The 8,522-nt window shown below is 36.9% G+C and overlaps 1 pseudogene; it reads right to left on the reverse strand.

The window, feature by feature from the left end:
• Window positions 1–3,851: 3,851 nt before the first annotated feature.
• LOC110198128 (charged multivesicular body protein 1B2-like) lies at window positions 3,852–4,443 on the reverse strand (annotated as a pseudogene).
• Between the last annotated feature and the right edge of the window lie 4,079 nt (window positions 4,444–8,522).

Below are 8,522 nucleotides of genomic sequence, written 5' to 3' on the forward strand. Positions count from 1 at the left end.
CTACAATAATAAAAAAAGTAGAATGACACAGGGTTTAGGGGAAAAGACAATGAATTCTGTTTTAGACATGTTGAATTTAAGATCTCTACTGGATATCCAATTTAAGATGTTTAAAAGGTAATTGAAGATGAGAGATTGGATGTCAGCAGAGAAGTTGGGGCAGAATAGATAGATTCCAGAGTCATCAGCAAAGAGATAGCAATCAAATCCATGGAGCCGATGACTCACCCAGTGAAATAGTACAGAGGGAGAAAAAAGAGCGTTCAGGACAGAACTCTAACCTAAACCTAAACTCTAACCTAACTCTAACCTCTAACCTAAAGCTAGAGTACATAATCTGGAGAAAGATCTAGCAAAGGAAACTAAGAATGAACAGTCTGAGAGAAAAGAGGAGAATCAAGAGAGAGTGGTTCTTAGAAAGAAGAGAAAGGAAAGGAGAAAAGAGTGATCGATAATGTCAAAGGCTCTAGAGAGGTCAAGAAGAATGAAAATTAAGAAAAGGCCATTGAATCTGGCAATTAAGAGATCATTGGTAACTTTAGAGCGTGAAGTTTCAATGGGATAAGACTGGAAGTTGAATTATAAGGGGTCAAGAAAAGCATGAGAAGAGAGAAAATGGAGGCACATATTGTGGATAGCCTTTTTGAAGATGTTAACCACAAAGGCAGATTAAATGTAGGTTAATAGCAGGGATGGAAGGCTCAGATGAATTTTTTTTTTCAGATAGGGGAGATAAGCATATTTGTAAGTAGAAAGGAATGAGCCAATAGAAAGGGAGATGTAGAGAATAAATAATAAAGTGATAAAATGGGAATGACAGTGGAGGTGATCTGTTGGAGATATTGGGATGAAATGGGATTTCTTGAACAGGCAGAGGGTTTAGCCTTCTTGAGGAGTAAGACCATCTCTCCATTTAGACAGGGCGAAGAAGGCGATAGTGGCAAAAGACATCTGATTGGTAGGATATGAGAAAGAAGGGAGAGGAAGAGCTTTTGGTGAACGGCCCTAATTTTTTTTTCTTCTGTAAAATATGAGACAGTGTTCTCAGCTGAGAGGGCAATAGGAAAAAGAGCCACGAGAGGTTTAAGGAATGATGAAAAGATGTAGAAGAGCCATTGAGATAGAGAGTTGTTAGGGGAGGTGTAGAAGGATTGTCTAGCAGTGGTGAGGGTCCAGTTGAAGTTGTGTAATATAAATTTGTAGTGGGCCCAATCAGAATGGTTGTATGATTTTCTCCACCTTCATTCAGCAATACATGGTTAGGAGCAAAGATGACAAATAGTGAGAATGATCTAAGGCTGAAGCTTGGCAAGGGACTCAGGAGAACAGAACAGTGCAGAGTTGAACTGGTTCAGCAAGGGGTCAAGATGGGGAAAAGAGGTGAGAATGATAGTGCAGGGACAATGACCTGGGAAAGAAGTGACGGGTCAAGGGATCGAAGGCCGTGGTATAGAGAAAGAGTAAGGTCTGATAAGTAAAGGTACAGGGAAAGGTGGAAAACCAAGAAATTATGGTCGTATAAAGAACTTTCAGAATTCTTGAATATGGAGGTGGTACATTTAGAGATGATGGCAAGATCAAGAGTATGACAATCTTTGCATGTGGCTAAGGCAGGATAGAAGAGGAGATCATGGAAGTGATCAGATTGAGGAACTGAGTGGTTCCTTCCATGGCATACATACCAGTCCTATCACTGTCCTGGACACCCTGGATGGACTCCCACTTGTCAATGTCTTTCTTAATGGTTCCCAGAACTAAACATGATATTCCAGTTATAGCCTTGTTGGGAAAAAAAATAGGAGGTTATCCTCTTAAATGACTGAGAAATTAGACTGCTCCTCCTTCAGCTTAAGACTGAATTTTGATTCCCATTTGACTCTGTTGATTTCCAATATGATAGAAGTCCTGACAGGGACTCATCTTTTATATGTGAAATGCAGCATCTTATTCCTTAGAAGGGGAGGCATGGAATAAAAGATCTTTGCGGGTATGAAATAGCTCATACAAAGCAATATGTGGATTAGTATAAATGAAATCCAAGCATAGTTTATGTTTCTTTTAAAACATATGTGACCTAAACATATTTTGCCCCAGAAAATACCTTCCAGTTTTCCAAATAGGTCTTGTGGAATAGGAAGTCCTTCCCTAAGTAGTTGATATTCTTAAATTCTTAGTTCTGCTCTTTTTGTACTATACCAGTTCATATATATATCTTCCCATATTTGTATATGAATTCATATTTGCCATTTCTTGCTACATAATGCTATGCCTTTACATCCATATACCACAATTTTTTTCACAAGTTAATGAATTTTTAATTATAATTCTATCCAAGTCAAAAGAAAAAAGTTACATATGTCAATATTAGGAAATAAGGAGAATTAATATTTCATAGGCATTTTGGTCTGTGATAATTCTCTTCTCTGGCTCCCTAGAATGTTTCAGTAGAAACAAACATACCAATTACTTTCATACAGAGAAAAAAAGCACCACTCCCACTCAAAATACCCCCAAACTATTTTAACTTCCACTTGACTAGACGAATGCTTATGTTGTTTGTATTGCCAAACTTTTTTTTTTTAATTTTAGGCAGTTGGGGTTAAGAGACTTGCCCAGGGTCACATAGCTAGTAAGTGTCAAGTGTTTGGTCTGAGGCCAGATTTGAACTTAGTTACTCCTGACTTCAGGGCCGGTGCTCTATCCACTGCACCACCTAGCTGCCCCTGTATTGCCAAACTTAAGATCTCCTGATCCACATAATATTCCTAATGAGTAATGAGATCCTGCTATAAGACATGCTGGACAAATGCATTTAGTTTTAAGGATAGCTCTACTTATTTCTTTGTTCTTGAAATTCTTGTTTAAAACAAAACAACAGGTCAGGGCTTTCCCCAAAAGAATCAATAATAGTCCTTGAGAATGTGCATGGTAAGAGTTCCACATAAATTAACATAAAAATATTGGCTAATAAAAATCTGATGGGACAATTTCGATATTTTATCATTTCATTGGAGAGAGAAGCATGGAAGTCCAAATATGACTGTGAGTTAACCATTAGATCTTGCAAACAGCAAATGTGAAGGACTCTTAATCTTTTCTGCAACTGAAATAATGCATTACTTTTTTCCAGGTGATTATGGGTGAAGATGATCATCTCATGAAGATTTTAGAGGACACACACACACACACACACACACACACACACACGGAGTCAGAGTATGGTGTGAAAATGGCAATGGTGATCTAAGCTTAAACTATGAAAACAGAGTAAAAGCAGACCAATATGCATGCAGTACTGTTCATCCCAAATTGGGCTACATGAGAAAATGAGAGAGATTCCTCTGCTCTATTCCATTTCTACTTTTTTTTTTTAATAATTCAGTTCTACGGAGACGAAAGAACTTGAGATTTAAAATGTTTCAACTTAATAACTAATGATTCTAAATGCGGTATGTAGTATTGTGGTATTAGAATTTTGACTCAATGTTTGATGAAGATGTTTCAAACAGAATGAGTTAAATTCTAGTTTCAGCCCAAGACACTGGTAAAAGATATCCTTCACATTTCAATCTATACTGTTCAGAATTACAAAGTCCAGTAAGAGTGCAAGGTTCCTTGAACTTCTTATCATATTTGTAAAGAAATGCAAGCCCAAAGCATCTTATTCTACCAAGAGTATTTGAACATTCCATATACACACACACATATGTATACATATGTGCACACATACACATACACATCTATATATATATACATACACACACAGCCCACAGACACAAACATACACACAGATACACAGGAAGTTTCAGAAGTAAGTGTGGTGAATAGTAGCATCAACAGCATTCTTTGTGTTACACTTGATCACAGAGGTGGGTAAGTCTCTGTGATAGTTCATCCTGTTCTGTCACAGCAATGCTTGAGCTGACAGAGCCAGTCTGACCCTATGGGAGCTCCATGTTGAGATCAAGGCCTGCTTCAGCTGCCATTTCTTGAAGGAGCATATCTACTTGCTTTTGTGGAGTTGTTAGTGTTGTGCTACCCATAGTGTCTTCCATCTGTTGTGTTTGCCTGCTGTTTCAAATTGGTGTTCAAATTTGTCCATTAAGGCAGTTTTCTTCTCAAGATTCTTGTTCCTCAATGTAGCATCCACAGACTTAATTACACCTGCCATTGATTGAGTTGCCTTGCCCATTGTCACAGTTGTCTGAACTCTAGCTGCTATAGCATTTACCCAAGCACTCATCCTCAAGAAATTAATTGCTTGGTTTTTCTGCATTTTTAGCATGTATTTGTGCAACTTTGAATGGCCTTCTGACTGGCCTTTTTAATCTTGGTCTTTTCAGCTTTTTCTTCCTCATCACATTTATTTGGGGGGGGGGTATTCTTATTAAGCTCTTTTGCAGCAAACTTCAGGTTAAATAGATGTTCTTCCATGTTTGACATAGTGCTGCCATTTCTCCTGAGGGAGATGGTGGGTGGCTATGGGGCATGGGAGCTGTGTGAGTTGTAGTCTGCAAGTCACTGGGGCTCTCTTCATAGAGCCAACTGCCCATATACCGTAATTTCTAAAGCTATTCTCCAACCAATGGGCATGTGTTTTTTTTTTTAACCACAAAGAGTACACTTATGTATATTTTTGTATTTATTAAAATTTTATTTCTTTCATTGACTTCCTTGAGGTACATGCCTAGTATTCAGTTTGTTGGGTGATGACAATTTAGGCCATTTTCTTATAGAACTCCAAATTAAAATACAGAACTATTTGATTAATTCACAGCTTCACTAATGTGTGTGTGTTTCCATGTTCCTGTCATTTTATAGCTCTTTCAATGTTAACTAGTTCCATCTTTTGTCATCTTTGCTTTTTTTTTTTCAGATTATGAGAATTTGTTTAAATTTGCATTTCTCTTAATAGTTGGGATTTGGAACATGTGCATGGCATGTGCATTTATGGTCTATAATTCTTTTGAATTCCCTACAATTTCTATCTCTTACCTATTGGAGAAAAAACACTTGGCACTGTATATGTATGTCAGTTCCTTGTATATTTTTATCAGACTTTTATCGGTGATATTTGATGCAAATACTTTCCCCATTGTACTGTTTCTAATTCAGTTGTCTTTATTAATTTTATGAGTATGAAAGCTTTTTTTTTTTGGTCAAAATTGTTTATTTTGTCTTTTATATTTCACTCTATTATTTGGTTAAAAATTGACCAGAGTGGTAAAAAATATTTGCTCTTGTTTTCTTCAACTTTTTTTTTAAATGGCACAACCTTTTATCTTCAAGTCATAAATCCATATTAAAGTGGATAGAACACCAGCCCTGAAGTCAGGAGGACCTGAGTTCAAATCTGGCCTCAGACACATAACACTCATTAGACCCTGGGCAAGTTACTTAAACCCATTGCCTAGCAAAAAACAAAACAAAACAAAACAAAACAAAAATCCATATTGAGCTTAATGTATTATTTGGTTAAACATGTTGGCTTAAACTTAATTTTTGCCGAACTGCTTCCCAGTTTTCCAGTTCTTGTCAAAAAGAAAGTCCTATCCCCAGTAATTTGTTTTTATAATCATGTACAAGGCTCTTTTAAAACAAAATTGTTTGTGTTTCTTGCTTTTCTAATCTATTCCAGAGCTTTCGTTTTCTGTTTTTCAAAACTGTTACCAAGAAGTACTTAGCTGATATAATGGAAAGAACACCGGATTGGGAGTCAAAAGATCTGGGTTGGATTCCTAACTCTGCCATTTACTACGAAACTGAGCTCAAAAAAAATCCTTGGATTTCATATGATTGTTGATTGAGACTTGGAAGGTGTCTCACAGGTCATATAGTGCAATCACCGCATTTGATAGCGGCATCATGGTTGAGCGCTGACCTTGGAGTCAAGAAGACCTACATTAAATAGTACACCTTTGACACATACGAATGGATTACTCTGGGCACTTATCCTCTTGGTGCTCTAGGACAACTTTTTAAGACATTAAGTTGCAGAGAAGGTGGCTACCTGAATTCATGTGGGGAATTTCTTCATCTGGGAGTTCCTTATACCAACTGAATCACAGGTGTAATCCCTATTCCTTATCCCACCAAGAGGTGGCTTGGCATAATAGATAGAGAGATGGCCTGGCCTTGAGTCCTACCTTTCCATTCTTGTTAGACTTTACTCCTCCCCATGCACTCTTTAACCCAGTGACACTGGCTTCCTGGCTGGTCCATGAACAAAACATGCTGTCTCTCAGCTCTGGGCATTTTCTCTGGCTTTCCCCCATGTCTGGAATATTCTTCTTCCACAACATCAACTATTGACTACTCTGGCTTCTTTTAAGTCTCAGAGAAAATCCTATCTTCTACAGGAAGGTTTTCCCAATCCCCCTTAATTATAGTGCCTTTTCTCTGTTAATTATAGCCCATTTATCCTGCATAAAGCCTGTTTGAATGTATTTGTTTGCGAGCTTTCTCCCTCATTAGATTCCCTGCTCCTTGAGGGCAGGGAATGTCATTTGCTTCTTTCTGAATCCCCAGCACATGATTAATAAATATTGATTGATTGATTGACATAAATAGGAAGTTTGATTGCAAGTAAATCACTTGACCTCTCTATGCTCCAGGAAATTTATAATATTGTAAGTTGCAAAGAGAATGTCAGCTTGAATTTGTAGAGGACATTTTTCACTGGGAGCTTGCTAAACCTATGAAATCATAGTTCTGGTTTATTAAAAACAACAAAAAAAAAGGAATATGATATAGTTTGATGGCCAACTGTATGGTATATTGTGATATCTGAGAATGCCAAGTCCCTTTCATTTATGATTTTTTTCTCTCATTATTTCCCTTGAGATCTTGGACCTTTTGTTCTTCCAAATGAATTGTTATTATTTTATTTTGCTCTGACTTTATTGGTATAGTACTGAATTTATAAACCTTTCTCTTTTTAGTCAGTCCTTCCTTTGTCCCTGTTATTAATTTTTCTAACTCTAGTTGGATGAGTCTTTCCCCATAGCTTGTACCTCTATCATCCCAAGTTTCATAATTTTCTTTAATTGTTTATTTCTCTTTTAACCTACTCCTTCACGTTTGTCCTTTTACTTATCCTGTTAAGATTAGTATGTAGTTTCAAAAACCACCCTCCCTTCTCCAACTTCATAGCTTAACGAATATTTCTTTTTGAGGATACCTTTTCAAAAAGTTTTTATTTATTGTGTCTCCCTGCTTATTTTTTTCCATTTCTATCCTGTTTCCAATTCTATTTTCCCATTCATGGGTTATTTTTTTACACGTCCCTTCTTTCCTTTATCTCTCATGAAAAGTAGAGCTTCTGCATTTCTAAACTTGAACTTCATTATCTTTCCTATTTTTATCTTGATACATTTATGTATGTGAGGGTATCCTACTCTCGCTATGTATTTTGTTTTTGTTTAATTTTTACTAGGGTTGTCTACTATGCCTCACTCCTAAAATGATCAATTTGTGAAGGAAGCAGTACCATATGGGGGGACATTCTGTATTCTGAGTCACAGAGTGTAACTCCTATGGACAATATGTCTCATTTCTGTAATTCTACATCTTATATTCTAGGTTTTTCTACTATGATGTTTGTTTTAGTTAATTCTGATTTAGGGTTTTTGATTTCCTACCTTATTCCCATTCTAATCTCTTCTTTTAAAAGTTTTATCTACCTTTTGCATCATTCTGGAATCTTATAGTTGTTCTATGATCTGTGCAGAAACTCTAGAATTCTCTATTTTCATTGGAGTTTTGGGGTCCATTTTCTCTCATGGTGGAATATTTACTCAATATGTTATGACTCTTAAAATTATTCGATTTTGCTGTCCTTATGAATTTCACCATTGAGTTATCAGCTAGGAATATACCTGGACTTTTCCTCTTGGACATTTTGTCCAATAGACACTGATGTCAGCAGTTGAATTTGAATCCAGTACTTCACTCTAAGACTGGCATCCACTCTGCAGCAACTTGTTGATCCAAATTCAGTGTTTATTTAAAATGCAAAATTATGAGAGGAGGCTTAACATTTTCCTTTTCCTTTCCTATTCTTCCTCCTTCTTGTCATTTGAGTTAGGAGCTTGTAGCCTAGCCCAGAAAGGTGTCTTTGATGCTAAAATGACCTCTTGGGTGACCACCACACACACACACACACACACACACACTCACATGACTCCCACTTCCTCTCTGCACTCTTACTTCCAAAGTTGGGAACCAACAAACAGACAAAAACAAGGGTTGAGTTGGGCTCTCTGTTTCTCTACTTGAGCAACAAGCCCACATCTTAGTATGTATACTTAGAAAACAATCCTTGCAGGAACAGTATCTCTTAATCAATCATCAAAAAAGAAGAAAGAATAATGCAAATTGTCTTCCATTGACTCCTGTCTTCCATTCTTTCTTATCTGTTGAAGCTTTCAGGAGCTAAGTCTCAACAGTAACAAAAACCCAAAGGCAAAGCCCAGCCAGGGGCTGGTTTGACAGAGAAACAAAAGCAGGATCACTCTGGAACA

Source organism: Phascolarctos cinereus, unplaced genomic scaffold, assembly GCF_003287225.1.
Source record: "Phascolarctos cinereus isolate Bilbo 61053 unplaced genomic scaffold, phaCin_HiC Scaffold_726;HRSCAF=1367, whole genome shotgun sequence".
In the NCBI taxonomy this organism is placed as follows: domain Eukaryota; kingdom Metazoa; phylum Chordata; class Mammalia; order Diprotodontia; family Phascolarctidae; genus Phascolarctos; species Phascolarctos cinereus.